Consider the following 16,566-nt stretch of genomic DNA (forward strand, 5'->3'; position numbering starts at 1 on the left):
GTTCATCAATATTTGAATTGTCTCTTTTGGGCTGTTTGCAATATTTTTCCTTAATCTGATAATCCTGAAGTTTAGCTATGATATTCCTTGGTGTTTTCATTTTGGGGACTCTTTCAGGAGTTGATTTATGAATTATTTCAATGGCTATTTTACCTTTTGGTTCTAGGATACTAGAGCAGTTTTCCTTGGTGACTTCCTGAAAGATGGTATCTAGGCTTTTTTGATCATAGTTCTGAGGGAGTCCAGAAATCCTTCGATTGTCTCTCAAGTCTATTTTCCAGGTCAGTTGTGAATGTGGTATATGTGTGACTGATGTTTACATACCCTCCTTCTAGGACTTCTGGAAATCTTTTACAAAACCGTGTTGATTTATATTGTTTTTCCAATGAGGTATTTTACACTTTTATTTTTTCATTTTTTTGTATGACTAATTCTTGAGGTCTCATTAAGTCATTCATTTCAATTTGTTCAATTTTAATTTTTAGTGAATAATTTTCTTCAGTTATCTTTTTTAGCTCCTTTTGTACTTTGGGCAATTCAATTTTTGGGTTGTTTTGTTCAAGGTAATTTTTCCATGTCAGAAACTATTTTTCAAGGAGTTATTTTCTTTTCCTATTTTGTCAAATCTATTTTGTAAGGTGTTATAAGCTTTTTCCATTTCATTAAATCTATTTGGTAAATAGTTTTCTTCTGATAATTTCTTTTTGAAACCCTCTTGCAAAATTTTCATTTCCTTTCCTTATCTTTCTTATCCTTTCAAGTTCCTTTTTGAATTCTTCCAAGAGAGGCTTGTGAGATGGGGACGAATTCCTATCATTTGGGATCTCATCTGGAGATGACCTGCTTTTAGTGTCCTCAGAGTTTGAAATCTCTTGTTCTCTTTCTCCATAAAAAACTATGCTGAGAGTTCTTTTTGCTTATTGTTTTTTAAGGTTGAGGTATGTTTTAGACAAAGGGGGAATTGTCCAAGCTTCCTCTATTAGGCTATGTTGGGTCAGTGCTGACTTAACTTCTGGTGCTAGTTGGGCATAGCCAGGGCCCAAGATATTCTGAGGTTTAGCGGCTGATTTGCCTTTTGCATTTGTGTTGGATGTTTTCCAGCTAATCTGCTGATTTATCGGCTTGCAACAAGGACAGAGGAGCCAGCACTGCTGTAGATTCCTCCTGCTAGATTCCTTGGTGCCTGAAGCCCACACCACCTTGGAGGAGGGGGGGGGTCTGCATTACCAGTGCTTGGCCCACTTCCCACAGTGGTCAATTGAAAACAGACCTTTTCTGGAGATCTTTAAAATTATCTTCTGGCAGAAATATGTCACGCTGCAAATACTTGTGGGTTCTGTCATTTCAAAACCAGATCAAAGGCTCGATTTGCTGTTAATTTGAGGGATATGTGAGAGAGCTCTGATAAAGTCATGTCTCCTCTCTCTTGCCATCTTGGCTCTTCCACCCCTAGGACAATTTTCCTAAATTACTTCTTGCATTTTTGTTTCAAGGTTCTTTTTTAGGTCACAATTGTCAGGCAGTCTCTTCTTAAATTTGTTCTCCAGAACTGTTTTTTAACTTATATTTCACATTTGGTTCTCTTTGTTTTGAATCTCTAAAAATCTATCCTTTGTTATTTCCTGGTTTGTCTTAACTTTTTTTTTTGTCTTGTACTTGCTCTATCCTCATTATCAAAGAATTATTTTCATCTTGAGACTCTGTTCCTCCTTTCCAAGTTTGTTTCCTTTTTTGTTTCATAAGCTTTTGGTTTTCCTTGGATGGATTTTTTTTTTTATTTTGGTTAATTTTTCCTTAGTGTCTCTTATTTTTAAATTCTTGTTTGAGTTGTATACATTCTCTTTGGGTTTGGGGCCATTTCAGGTTACTCTGAGATAAAAGCTCTTTTACTTAAGTGTCCTCTTAAGATGAACTCTAGGCTTTGCTGTTCCCATATAATGTTCCTATGGTGGGATTCTTCTTAGCTGGTGCATTTTTTTAAAAAAGATTTAATACTATTTAAGGACCTCTACTTGTGTTGTGAAGGGATGGTTCCTCATGCTTCCTCTTCAGATGTGCCCTCTGTCCAGAAACCCCAAACTCTCTGACCCGGAAGCACAAACCAAGAACATCCCCTCTTGGGGGTACCAGCACTCTGTACTGGCAGCCAATAGCATCCCAGCCCCTGCCTCTGCTCCCACCAGGGTGTGGTTCCTTCTTGTCAGGGCCACTTCCTCAGGTCCTCAGTGGCCCAGCTGTTGCCATCCTAATCAGCCCAGCTTCACTTATTCTCCAGGAGGCTCACAACTTCAACTTGATTTGACTGTGAGATAAAAGTTTCTGTGGTTTTTGCTGAAGCTCCAGCCAATACCTAGCCAGGCCAAAGGTCCCCACTTCTTGTTTCGGTGGATTTAGCCTAGTGATGATAGTTCAGACAGGTCCATCTCCAGTCTTTCTTCCCATCTTTGGGGCTGTGTCTGAAGGACCTCCATTCTACCCCAATTTTTTTTTTTATTTTAATGTCTAAATTTGATCAGCAGCATAATTTTGTCAAGCCTGTGGGCAAAATAGGCAGTGCTGGAAGTTAGCATATTTTTGATGATACTTCTAGACTCCTCCATTTAAAGAAAGAAACTTTTTAAAGAAACCCCAAAAGGGGCATTGTTAGCCAGAATGGCCTCCCTGGGTTGTTTGGGAGGAATTTGGGGGAACACACCTTGGGGAACAATGGGAGTGGATGACAAAGGCAGGGTGAACTTTACCCCTCCTCTTTTGAGTTGTAATGACTTTGGCAGGGCGGGATAGGGTGGATTTTTCTTGTTTGGAGCATTCTCCCAGTATCATTTCTGAGTCATCTTTGTAGCTACACTCTGGAATAGTGCTGGAGACAGGGTTGAAGATAGGCTGTACTTTAGATCTTATATTAATGGCACTGGTTCTGACAGGGCGGGGGGGATTAGCATTTTCTGGACAAGACCATTCTTCTTGGAGCATTTCTGCAGCAAGTTTCCGAACACATTTTGGTGTACTGGTGTCCCGAGGGCGAAAGACAGGGTCCAGTGGGGTACTGTTGGAGAGAGGGCTAAGGGCAGTTTCCACTTTAGATCTTAGTTTCTTAAATGCACTGGATTTTTCAGGGTGGTTGGGACCGGCTTTTTCAGAGCATAATTCCTGAGGCCTGATGGTGGAGGTGAGGGCGTTGGGGACAGCCTTGGGTGAAGTTTCTGAATCATTTGTGAAAATAGGATGGACTTTGCTGTTCCTGTTTGGAGCTCTTGTGTGTTGTTTCAGCACAGGATGCAGAATGAGGGGGTGGATTAATCAAAATCAAAAGAAGAGCCAGGGCCTTAGGAGGAATGTCAAAACCTAAATGTCTCATCCACCAAGGGGCCCCAGCGTTCCTCTCCTTCCTTGCTGAGCTCACACGAATATTGTCCCCCTGGCTCCTGAGGTCGGAGGGTTGCTGAATATTTTCCAAATACAAGGCAGCAACACGACGGCGGGGACCTCCGCGTCTCATTGCTTTTGCCTGTTGCTCCTCGACCAAGTCTGTGAATGAAGAAGGGACCATATGAGCAAAGGTGAAGGAATCAGGAATTGTGGGTAGCAAAGAGCAGCAGCTCTGAGATTATGATTGGCCAAGGAGTGATTCCTGGCCTTTGGTGGGCAACTGGACCCTTATCAATGTGCTCTTGCCTATGCTCTCCCTTATCATAAACTTGGAGGAACCCCAAGAGACAACTGCATTACTTCCAATTTTTTCTGGTAAACCACAGAGTTTTTGTTTGGAATCACCCCCTTATACTGGAAACTACTTCAAACCAGGGCCCGGCTTGGGCAATTCTTGTATCCCCCCACTGCTTACTATGGAGCTTGACCCACTCTAGATAAGAAATGTTTATTGACTGTGGCCTCTACTTATTCTTTCCCCTTTCTCTCTCCTAAACTCTCTGTACTCTGATTTCTCACATTCTCATTGGATTGAGTTTTACTAAGTGAAATGCAAAGTTACTATGATAACCTCCAAAGGACAAAAGTGAATGATCCCTTTTTGAATATAATTTCAATTAATTTAATATTGAGCCCAAGTTACATTTTAAAATTTTTCTTTTACATTTTTTAATGTAAAGATTTTTTAAAGATGTTTGCTTTGTAGGTTCTTTCCCTGATTCCCATCCACAAATTAAGAAACCACATATGAAATTATCCAAAATATTTCCATAAATTTGTGAAAAAACATACACCTCACCCTAATAAAAATAGAACCTTGAAGAGAAATTATCTTAAAAATAGAGAGATTAAGAGAAAAATGAGAATGCTTCAATCTGTATTCACACATAATCAATCCTTCTCTGTGAATGGATAAGATTTTTTATCATAAGTCCTTTAGAGTAGTTGTACAAGATTTTGTTAGTGAGAACAATTAAAATCCTTTACACCTGATCTCCCCAGAACCTTGCTATCATTTTATATACAGCATATTTCGCTTTGTTCATGGAATATTTTTCAGGTTTTTTTTTCCTTCCATGGAAACATTCAGCTCATCATTTCCCAGATAACAATGATATTCCAACAGATAAACACTTCAAAAATTGCTTTTACTATTACTATTGCTAAATGTAGTTCCCCCTCACTTATTCTCTCTCCTTTCACTCTCTCTTCAAACATGTTTTGGTATTGACCACTGAACTCTCCCAAAATGATCTCTTCTTTGATCACCCCTCTCCCATATTCTATTGCCCTCCCATTTTCCTGCAGGCTAAGATAGATTTCCATACACCTATTGAATATTTATGATGTCTCTTATTTGAGCCACTTCTGATGAGAGTAATGTTCTCTCAATTTCTCCTCTCCCTCTTCAATGAAAAAGCTTTTTTTTTGGCTTTTTCTTATGGCACATAATTTGCAGCACTCCACTTTTTCCTTTCCCTTTTCCCAGTCCATTCCTGTCTCCCTGTCATCATTTTTTAAAAAAGATATTATTCCTTCATACTTCAAGTATTCAGGAATCAAATCAATGCAATAGGGAAATAGGAGTTAACACACAATTGACTTTTGACCAACTAGCAAGTGAAGGTCAGTATGGAGAGAATAGATCCAGTGACTTCCCACAAACATACATACCTCCTCTCCCCCCAATACAAACTCCCTCATTCCTCCTCCTAGACATATTGGGCTGTCCCCACTCCAGAATAGTGTATATCATGGAAGAGCTTCTCCGAGATGCAAAACCCAAGGCAGTCCCTTAGATGGTGAAGTATGAGGTGATACCTCTCTGTCCCTCTGATTCTATGTCTCTCCTCTTTCCCTCCCTCTCTCCTCTCTCGTTCTTGCTCTCCCCTCTCCCTTTCCCTCTCACTCTCTCTCCCTTTTTCCAGACACTCTCTCGCAACCTTTCTCACTTTTTCTCTCACTTTTTATTCACTCTTTCTCTCTCCCTCACTCTCTCTCTTTCCCTCACTCTCTCTCCTCTCTCTCTTATCTCTATTTTCTACACCACACTCTCTCCTCTCCCTGTCCTCTCGCCTCTCCTCTCCTTCTCCTCCTCCTCACTCTCTCCCTCTCCTCCGCCTCTCTCTTCTCTATCTATCGCTGTCTCTTGTTTGGGCTCTGGCGCTCTCTATCTCCGCTCAATATCGCACTCTCACACTCTCTATCTCGCCTGCTCTCTCTCCCGCACAGAACACGGCTCTTGGGACTCCTGGTCTTTTATCCCCATAATGCTTTGTGGTCATCATGACATCACATACCATTTTCCTATGATATTTCCCTTCCTCCAATCAGCTCTCTCATTGCAGATAGGATTCTTCATGCAGAGACAGGAAACTTGTTCCTTACTTAGTTTCCTGAACCCAAGCCCCTGAGCCTTCATTGGGTTTCAAACGATTTTCTCAAACAGTTTTGCCATTTTCCCCCTAGAGTACATCTTTACCAAACATGAAAAACATTGCCGACTATGAAATTTTAAAATTCTAGTCTGAGTATTCATTAGGAAGAAAATACATTTGTGTCCAGCGTGGATAGATGGATAGATAAGGGGAATTTAATATGTTTGAATGTAAAACTTTTTGATTCAGCTTTTTTTTTTTTTTCCTTTATGGTTCATGTCCAATCAAGGAGAGATATATGGCTTTTGTATTGATAGGGCAATGAATTTTTCATCTTCCCCCTCCTCCTCTTAACTTCTTTAACACTCCTTACCTCCATCCACACCTTTTTGTCAAACATCCTTTTGGTTAGGATTCTTATAAGGTGCTAAGTCATTGGAATGGATATCATCTAATGGTTCAGTAGGATTGCTCTGATCCTACAAGGAGATGTTATGAGCCAGAACTTGAGACCAAGTATTTATGTACTCATGTACTTAGTTCACACTTATAAAGGAGTTCTCTCATTGGTTCACACATTAGACTTCATGTGTTTAAAGACCATAGAAAAGGACAGGCCCACTCTCAGAGAAGATTCAGAGCCAGGATTCAATGGGGAGATTCACAAGTCCCAGAGATTCACAAGTCCAGGAGATTCACAAGTCTAAAGGAACAGCCTGTTCATGGACTTCCAGGATATTCAGAACTAGGATTGAGTTCCCAGAGATTCACAAGGCAGAAACCCATAATCCACCCTCTTGGAGGCCGAGTCTGATTCATTCCCATTTTGACATTTGTGCTGGCTGGAGACATTTGGACAAGAGCTCTCGGGAATCAAGGAGAGAGATAGGCCTCTAAGAAGGTGAAGTGGACACAGAAAAAGATTCAGGATTTTGAAGAGTACAATAAAGGATCCGGACTGTAACTCTTGGCTATAAGAGGTGATTATTGGGACTTAACTGAAAGTAAGGCTGCCTCCAGAACCTCCCCAACAAATCTGAGCCCAGAGAACTATTACCATTTGCAGAACAGAACATGATATTTTGGTGCCTAATGTGGGGCAAACAGGATCCTGAGTTCTGTGGAAAAACCTCTGATCTTGATCCAGTGGAAAAGTCTCTCTGACCCAGAAATTAGGGTGAGTACAACAAGGAAAACTTGGCTAAAGAGCTAATGTAGAATTTCAGCAAAATGGGGCAGATGTTTAGAAAATAGCCTTCTATTTCTCTTCAAGGAAAATGTTTAGAGAGCATTGTCAAGTTATGAAAAGCCAAGCACTGGTTATAATTTTGGAGGAGATCACTGAACTTTTAAAAACCGTTATGGTTATATGTCCTTGTTTTTCTATGGAAAAAGAATTGAATCCGGACGAGTGGGAATTAGTAGGAGAGCAACTAGTTGAACATTGCTATTCCAATCCAAAGTCAATTTCTAAAGATATACTTCATACATACAATTTAATTCAAGTGGCTTTAAAAAGTGTTAGACTAAAGAAAAGGAAGAAAACAGGAGGAGGAGGATCCAACTAAACTAGGTGAAAAGGATGAATCAGGTAACAATGGAGTAAGATTGCTGAGCAACAGGAGCATTTCCCATCTCCTCCTCCCTCAATTAACCCTTCATGGGTGGAGGAAGAAGGAGGAGGGGAAGAGGCAGTGACACAAACAGAATTGCCTGTGAAGCAGCCTATGACAAAATTAGAAAAAGCAATGGTTAAGGCTAAGGGAGAAGGACAGAATATATGGGATGTTATAGATGCATAGCCTGTGATTGAAGAGCTTGACTCCTCAGGTCAAAAACGGAGAAGATACACTCCTCCTGATGTGGATAAAATTAAGGATTTGAAAAAAGGTAAGCACTCTTTATGGGGCCACATCATCTTATGTTAAGATGTTACTAGGGGGGCGGAGCCAAGATGGTGGAGAAGATACACGCAATTCTGTAAGCTCCTTTCTTCCCTCACTACCAACTAGATAAAATCAGCCTCAGAAATAGCGCTGGACTGATAGAATCCACAAGGACTGGAAGCACAACTTACCAGCTGAAGAGAATCTGGAGTTTCAACAGGAAAGGTTAGTTCCCAGGGGAGGAAGAAGAGAGGCCAGCACAGACGGCTGGGTGCTAGCATACTGCGCCGATCGCACTGGGGAGGGCTCTGGGATCAGAGAAGCCATTGAGATAGAGGAATCTGGCACAGGCTGTTAGCCCTTCTCTGCTTATAAAACAGCAGTTCAGAAGAGAAATTAAGGCACTTTAAAAATTTTAAGCCAGATAATAGAAACACCCCAATCTGAAAGTGACTCAGCAGATCTAGGCACTGTGGGTGTGGCCGACTTAGGCTGTCCAGGCTTTCACCTGGGGGTAGTTAAGAGATTGAAAAGTGGGCGGGGCGGTAACTCACAGTGCCTGGCTCTGCTGGAGGCTGTGGAACTCAGCCCCAGGAAGTCCCAGAGAAGGGGAACCTTTGAACTAGGGACCACGGTTTCAGGGCAGACACTTCCAGTTTGAGCACAGGGGCTTTTCACATCACCGGCTGCTGACATCCACTCCCCACCAGGACACATAGGCTGGGCTTTGTGCCGTCTTTACTGTTCAGTCTTAAACCTCAGGGAAGCCACTAGAGCACAGCACCCTCAAAACACAGCAGTGCTGATCACCTATGAGGCACTTCCAGGGAGGGGGAGGGGAACTGTCACATAGAGCTCTCTCTTAGCTCAGCTGCGGGGGACACTGCATCCATCCAGTCTGGGAGGAAGCTGGTAAAGAAATAAATAAAAAATTTCCTATGCCAGGAACAGACCTCAAAAGATTTTTTAAGTATGAGCAAAAAGCAAAAAAAAAAAAAAAAAAAAAAAAAAAAAAAAAAAAAAAAAAAAAAACATTGACTCATTCTACACAGAGAAAGAGCGGGTATCCAACCCCGAGGAAGTTAACATCAGAGAGTCAGCAGATAACAGCCTAAAGGGGAACAATACCTGCCCCCCATCACATAACTCTCTCCTAGAAAAGACTATTAAAAAATTAAGAGAGTTTGAAGAAACATGGGGAAAGGAAAGAGAAACTATGAAATTGGAGTTGGAAAAAATAAAGAATTTACAGGAGATTCAGGGAAACAAAATTTGTGAATTAGAAAAGGTTAAAAAATCACAGGAAAATAGGATTTCTGAATTGGAGAAGATAAAAATGTTTCAAGAAAATAGGATTTCTGAATTGGAAAAAGAAAATAATTCTCTAAAAAAAATTAGAGAATTGGAAAAAAAATTCAATAGAGCAAAATAATTCATTTAAAAATGAAATTGGACATTTACAAAAAGAACTAAAAACTGTGAATGAAGAAAATAACTCCTTAAAATACAGGATGGAACAAATAGAAATGAATGATTCACAGAGAACCCAAGAATCAGTCAAACAAAACAAAAAAAAAATGAGAAGTTGGAGAACAACGTCAAATACTTACTGGGAAAATCTATAGACCTGGAAAATAGATCTAGGAGAGATAATCTGTGGATCATTGGACTTCCTGAAAACTATGACCAAAAAAAGAGCCTAGATTCAATGTTACAGGAAATTATCAAAGAGAACTGTCCAGAGATAATAGAAACAGAGGGGAAAGTAGATGTTGAAAGAATTCATCAAACTCCTTCTGAAATAGACCCTAAAAAAAGAACACTACGGAATATTGTGGCTAAGCTGCAGAATTACCACACAAAGGAGAAAATCCTGCAAGCAGCTAGAAAAAAACAATTTTAATACCAAGGTGCCATAATAAGGTCACACAAGATCTAGCTGCCTCCACATTAAAAGATAGAAGGGCCTGGAACCTGATATTCCGAAAGGCAAAAGATCAAGGATTGCAACCAAGAATAAACTACCCAGCTAAGTTTAGCATCTTTTTCCATGGAAGAAGATGGTCATTCAATGAAATAGAGGAATTCCATATGTTTCTAAGAAAAAAACCAGACTTAAACAAAAATTTTGATCTACATCCACAAGACTGAAGAGAAACAGAAAAAGGTACACAGAACCCTTGAGAACTGTATCTCTGTTGTGGGTGTATAGAAAGTACTCCTGGATATAAAAGAAAAAAAGTGGGGTTTAGTAAAGGAAAGGGGGTAATATCAGAAAAAGGGGAGGGAGTGATAAAAAGAGGGAAAATACATCCCAGGAAAAGGCATAGAAAATACACCATATCTGAGGGAATTTAGAGAGGCGGAGAAACATTGTGTGAATCTTACTCTCATCAGAAGAGGCTCAAAGAGTAAATAATTGTCTGTTTTTCAGAGAATTCTCTATCACCTCATTAAAAGGAGGGAGAGGAAAAGGGAAAAGGAAAAGGAGAATAAGGGAAGGGAGTTGGAGGGAGGGGGGAGGGATACTAAAAAAAAAAAAGGGAGAGCTGCACGTCACAAGTGGGGTCTATAAATTAAATATCGGGGAAGGGGTTCATGGGGTCAAGGGAAAAAGCATAATCTGGGGATAATATGATGGCAGGAAATGCAGAATTAGTAATTTTAACTGTAAATGTGAATGGGATGAAAGCTCCCATCAAACGGAGACAGATAGCAGACTGGATCAAAAATCAGAACCCTACAATATGTTGTTTACAGGAAACATACTTAAAGCAGGGAGATGCATACAGAGTAAAGGTAAAAGGTTGGAGCAGAATCTATTATGCTTCAAATAAAGCCAAAAAAGCAGGGGTAGCTATCCTTATCTCAGATCAAGTAAAAGCAGAAGTTGATCTAGTTAAAAGAGATAAGGAAGGAAACTATATCCTGCTGAAAGGTAGCATAAATAATGAAGCCATATCGATACTAAACATATATGCACCAAGTGGTATAGCGTCTAACTTTTTAAAGGAAAAATTAAGAGAATTGCAAGAAGAAATAAACAGTAAAACTATAATAGTGGGAGATCTCAACCTTGCACTCTCAGATTTAGACAAATCAAACCACAAAACAAATAAGAAAGAAATTAAAAAAGTAAATAGAACATTAGAAAAACTAGGTATGATAGACCTGTTGAGAAAACTGAATGGTGATACAAAGGAATATACTTTCTTCTCAGCAGTTCATGGATCCTATACAAAAATTGACCATATATTAGGACATAAAGATCTCAAAATTAAATGTAGGAAGGCAGAAATAATACCTTCTTCTCAGATCACAATGCAATAAAAGCTACATTCAGTAAGAAGTTAGGGGTAAATAGACCAAAAAGTAATTGGAAACTGAATAATCTCATCTTAAAGAATGACTGGGTGAAAGAGCAAATTATAGAAACAATTAATTTCACCCAAGATAATGACAATGATGAGACATCATACCAAAATCTGTGGGATACAGCTAAAGTGGTAATAAAGGGAAATTTTATATATTTAGAGGCTTATTTGAAGAAAATAGAGAAAGAGAAGATTAACAAATTGGGCCTGCAACTTTAAAAGCTAGAGAAAGACCAAATTAAAAACCCCCAACAAAAAATTAAACTGGAAATACAAAAATTAAAAGGAGAAATCAATAATATTGAAAGTAAAAAAAAAACTATTGAATTAATAAATAAAACCAAGAGTTGGTTTTATGAAAAAGCTAATAAAATAGATAAACCTTTGGTAAATCTGATCAGAAAAAAAGAAAGAGGAAAATCAAATTGTTAAGTCTTACAAATGAAAAGGGGGATCTTTCCACCAATGAAGAGGAAATTAGAGAAATAATGAGTTACTTTGCACAACTTTATGCCAATAAATTTGATAACTTAAGTGAAATGGATGACTTCCTCCAAAAATATAGGCTTCCTAGATTAACAGAGGAGGGGAGAAATTGCTTAAATAGTGCCATTTCAGAAAAAGAATTAGAACAAGCTATTAATCAACTCCCCAGGAAAAAATCCCCAGGACCAGATGGATTTACATGTGAATTCTACCAAACATTTAGAGAACAATTAGCCCAAATGCTATATAAACTATTTGAAAAAATAGGGGATGAAGGAGTCCTACCAATCTCCTTTTATGACACAGACATGGTACTGATACCTAAACCAGGTCGATTGAAAACTGAGAAAGATAATTATAGACCAATTTCCTTAATGATATTGATGCTAAAATCTTAAGATATTAGCAAAAAGACTTCAGAAAATCATCCCCAGGATAATATACTATGATCAAGTAGGATTTATACCAGGAATATTAGGAAAACTATTAGTATAATTGACCATATTAATAATCAAATTAATAAAAACCATATGATCATCTCAATAGATGCAGAAAAAGCATTTGACAAAATCCAACATCCATTCCTACTAAAAACTCTTGAGAGTATAGGAATAAATGGACTATTCTTTAGAGTAATCAGGAGCATATATTTAAGACCGTCAGTAAGCATAATATGCAATACAAATAAACTGCAACCTTTCCCAGTAAGATCAGGAGTGAAACAAGGTTGCCCACTATCACCATTACTATTCAATATAGTACTAGAAACGCTAGCCTCGGCAATAAGAGCCAAGAAAGTGATTCAAGGAATTAGAGTAGGAAATGAGGAAATCAAACTATCACTCTTTGCAGATGACACGATGGTATAATTAGAGAACCCCAAAGACTCTGCTAAAAAGCTATTAGAAATAATTCAGAATTTTAGCAAATTGGCAGGATACAAAATAAATCCACATCAATCCTCAGCATTTTTATATATTACCAACAAAATGCAACAGCAAGAGATACAAAGAGAAATTCCATTCCAAACAAATGTTGAGAGTATAAAATATTTGGGAATCCATCTACCAAAGAATAGTCAGGAATTATATGAGAAAAATTACAAAACACTTGCCACAAAAATAAAGTCAGATTTAAATAATTGGAAAGGCATTCAGTGCTCTTGTATAGGCCGAGCGAATATAATAAAAATGACAATACTCCCCAAACTAATCTATCTATTTAGTGCTATACCAATCAGACTCCCAAGAAACTATTTTAATGACCTAGAAAAAAATAACACAATTCATGTGGAAGAATAAAAGTTCGAGAATTGCAAGAGAACTAATGAAAAAAAAGTCAGAGGAAGGTGGTCTAAGTGTACCTGATATAAAGCTATATTATATAGCAGCAGTCACCAAAACCATTTGGTATTGGCTAAGAAATAGACCGGTAGATCAGTGGAACAGATTAGAGACAAAGGACAAAAAACGGTACATCTATAGCAATCTAATGTTTGAAAAACCCAAAAATTAGGGATAAAAATTCATTATTTGGAAAAAAACTGTTGGGAAAACTGGAAATTAGTATGGCAGAAATTAGATATGGTTCCACACCAACACTATATACCAAGATAAGATCAAAATGGGTCTGTGACTTAGGCATAAAGAATGAGATAATAAATAGATTAGAGGAACAGAAGATAGTCTACCTCTCAGACCTTTGGAGGAGGAAGGAATTTATGACCAGAGGAGAACTAGAGATCGTTATTGATCACAAAATAGAAGATTTTGATTACATCAAACTAAAAAGTTTCTGTACAAACAATACTAATGCAAACAAGATTAGAAGGGAAGCAACAAATTGGGAAAATATTTTTAAAGTTAAAGGTTCTGTCAAAGGTCTCATTTCCAAAATATATAGAGAACTGACCCTAATTTATAAGAAATCAAACCATTCTCCAATTGATAAATGGTCAAAGGATATGAACAGACAATTCTCAGATGATGAAATCGAAACTATATCCACTCATATGAAAGAGTGTTCCAAATCACTACTGATTAGAGAAATGCAAGTTAAGACAACTCTGAGATACCACTACACACCTGTCAGATTGGCTAAGATGACAGGAACAAATAATGACAAATGTTGGAGGGGATGTGGGAAAACTGGGACACTGATACATTGTTGGTGGAGTTGTGAAAGAATCCAGCCATTCTGGAGAGCAATTTGGAACTATGCCCAAAAAGTTGTCAAACTGTGCATACCCTTTGACCCAGCCGTACTACTACTGGGCTTATATCCCAAAGAAATACTAAAGAAGGGAAAGGGATCTGTATGTGCCAAAATGTTTGTGGCAGTTCTATTTGTTGTAGCTAGAAACTGGAAGATGAATGGATGCCCATCAGTTGGAGAATGGTTGGGTAAATTATGGTATATGAAGGTTATGGAATATTATTGCTCTGTAAGAAATGACCAGCAGGAGGAATACAGAGAGGCTTAGAGACTTACATCAACTGATCCTGAGTGAAATGAGCATAACCAGAAGATCACTATACACCAACAATACTGTATGAGGATGTATTCTGATGGTAGTGGAAATCTTCAATATAAAGAAGATCCAACTCACTTCCAGTTGATCAATGATGGACAGAGGTAGCTACACCCAGAGAAGAAACACTGGGAAGTGAATGTAAATTGTTAGCACTAATATCTGTCTGCCCAGGTTACATGTACCTTCGGAATCTAATGCTTATTGTGCAACAAGAAAATGGTATTTACACACATATATTGTATCTAGGTTATATTGTAACACATGTAAAATGTATGGGATTCCCTCTCATTGGGGGGGAGGGAGTAGAGGGACAGGGGGATAATTTGGAAAAATGAATACAAGGGATAATATTATAAAAACATATGTAATAAAAAAATAAAGATGAAAAATAAAAAAAAAAAGAAATGTCCAGCAGGAGCAATACAGAGAGGCTTGGACAGGCTTACATCAACTGATGCTGAGTGAAATGAATAGAACCAGAAGATCGCTTTACACTTCAATGCTGTATGAAGAGGTATTCTGATGGAAGTGGAAATCTTCAACATAAAGAAGATCCAACTCACTTCCAATTGATCAATGATGGACAGAAATAACTACACCCAGAGATGGAACACTGGGAAGTGAATGTAAACTGTTAGCACTACTGTCTATCTACCCAGGTTACTTATACCTTCGGAATCTAATACTTAATGTGCAACAAGAAAATGGTATTTACACACATATATTGTATCTAGGTTATATTGTAACACATGTAAAATGTATGGGATTTCCTGTCATCGGGGGGAATGTTACTAGATAATTTTTCTTTATGAAATCCTAACCCCTAATGATTGGAAATCCATAGGTAGGACATGTTTAGAACTTGGACAAACTTGTTGTGGCTTTTGGAGTATCATGAATTATGTAGGACTCAAGTCAGTGCAATAGGGAAACAGGAGTTAACACACAATTGACTTTTGACCAACTAGCAAGTGAAGGTCAGTATGGAGAGAATAGATCCAGTGACTTCCCACAAACATACATATTTCCCCCCCCCCCAATAAAAACTCCTTCATTCCTCCTCCTAGACATATTCGGCTGTCCCCCCCTCCAGAATAGTGAGTATGATGGAGTCTCTTACCTGAAAGAACTTCTCCGAGATGCAAAACCCAAGGCAGCCCCTTAGGTGATGAAGTATGAGGTGATACCTCTCTTTCCCTCTCTCTCTCTTTCTCTCTCTCCTCTTTCCCTCCCTCTCTCCTCTCTCACTTTTTCTCTCCCTCTCTCTCTCTTTCCCTCTCACTGTCTCTCCCTTTTTCCACAAACTCACTCTTGCAACCTTTCTCACTTTTTCTCTCACACTTTTTATTCACTCTCTCTCCCTCACTCTCTCTTTCCCTCACTCTCCTCTCTTTTATCTCTATTTTCTACACCTCACTCTCTCCTCTCCCTGTCCTTTCCCTCTCTGGTTTCTCTCCTCTCCCTGTCCTCTCCCTTGTCCTCTCCCTCTCCTCTCCCTGTGCTCTCCCTCTCCTCTGGTTTCTCTCCTCTCCCTGTCCTCTCCCTGTCCTCTCCCTGTCCTCTCCCTGTCCTCTCCCTCTCCTCTGGTTTCTCTCCTCTCCCTGTCCTCTCCCTGTCCTCTCCCTGTCCTCTCCCTGTCCTCTCCCTGTCCTCTCCCTCTCCTTTCCCTGTCCTCTCCCTCTCCTTTCCCTGTCCTCTCCCTGTCCTCTCCCTCTCCTTTCCCTGTCCTCTCCCTGTCCTCTCCCTGTCCTCTCCCTGTCCTCTCCCTGTCCTCTCCCTCACCTCTCCCTCACCTCTCCCCTCACCTCTCCCTGTCCTCTCCCTGTTCTCTCGCCTCTCCTCTCCCTCTCTTGTCCCTTTCCTCTCGCCTCACCTCTCCCTCTCTTCTCCCTTCTCCTCTCTCTCTCCTCCGCATCACTCTCTCCCTCTTCTCCGCCTCTCTCCTCTCTATCGCTCTCTCCTGTCTGGGCTCTGGCGCTCTCTATCTCCGTTCAATCTCTCACTCTCACACTATCTCACCAGCTCTCTCTCCCGCACAGAGCACGGCTCTTGGGACTCCTGGTCTTTTATCCCCATAATGCTTTGTGAGGTCATCATGACATCACATACCATTTTCCTATGATATCATTTCCCTCCCTCCAATCAGCTCTCTCATTGCAGGATGGATTCTTCATGCAGAGACAGGAAACTTGTTCCTTACTTTCCTGAACCCAAGCCCCTGAGCCTTCATTGGGTTTCAAACGATTTCCCACTGATTCTCAACAAACAGTTTTGACATTTTCCCCCTAGAGTACATCTTTACCAAACATGAAAAACATCGCCGACTATGAATTTTAAAATTCTAGTCTGAGTATCCATTAGGAAGGAAATACATTCGTGTCCAGTGTGGATAGATAAGGGGAATTTAATATGTTTGAATGCAAAACTTTTTGATTCAGCTTTTTTTTTTTTTTCCTTTATGGTTCATGTCCAATCAAGGA

At 39.4% G+C, this 16,566-nt stretch overlaps 1 long non-coding RNA gene across 1 annotated transcript in view; it reads right to left on the reverse strand.

The window, feature by feature from the left end:
- The window catches only part of LOC141560375 (uncharacterized), a 46,048-nt gene extending 29,918 nt beyond the window's left edge, over positions 1 to 16,130 (reverse strand). Inside the window, exons 1-3 of the long non-coding RNA XR_012487706.1 lie at positions 15,960 to 16,130; positions 15,207 to 15,498; positions 154 to 3,528 (exon numbers count right to left, since the gene is read on the reverse strand). This is a non-coding gene — a long non-coding RNA (uncharacterized LOC141560375). The remainder of the gene's footprint in view (positions 1 to 153; positions 3,529 to 15,206; positions 15,499 to 15,959) is intronic.
- Positions 16,131 to 16,566: the final 436 nt, after the last annotated feature.

The sequence above is a fragment of the Sminthopsis crassicaudata genome, chromosome 3 (genome assembly GCF_048593235.1).
Source record: "Sminthopsis crassicaudata isolate SCR6 chromosome 3, ASM4859323v1, whole genome shotgun sequence".
In the NCBI taxonomy this organism is placed as follows: Eukaryota; Metazoa; Chordata; class Mammalia; order Dasyuromorphia; family Dasyuridae; genus Sminthopsis; species Sminthopsis crassicaudata.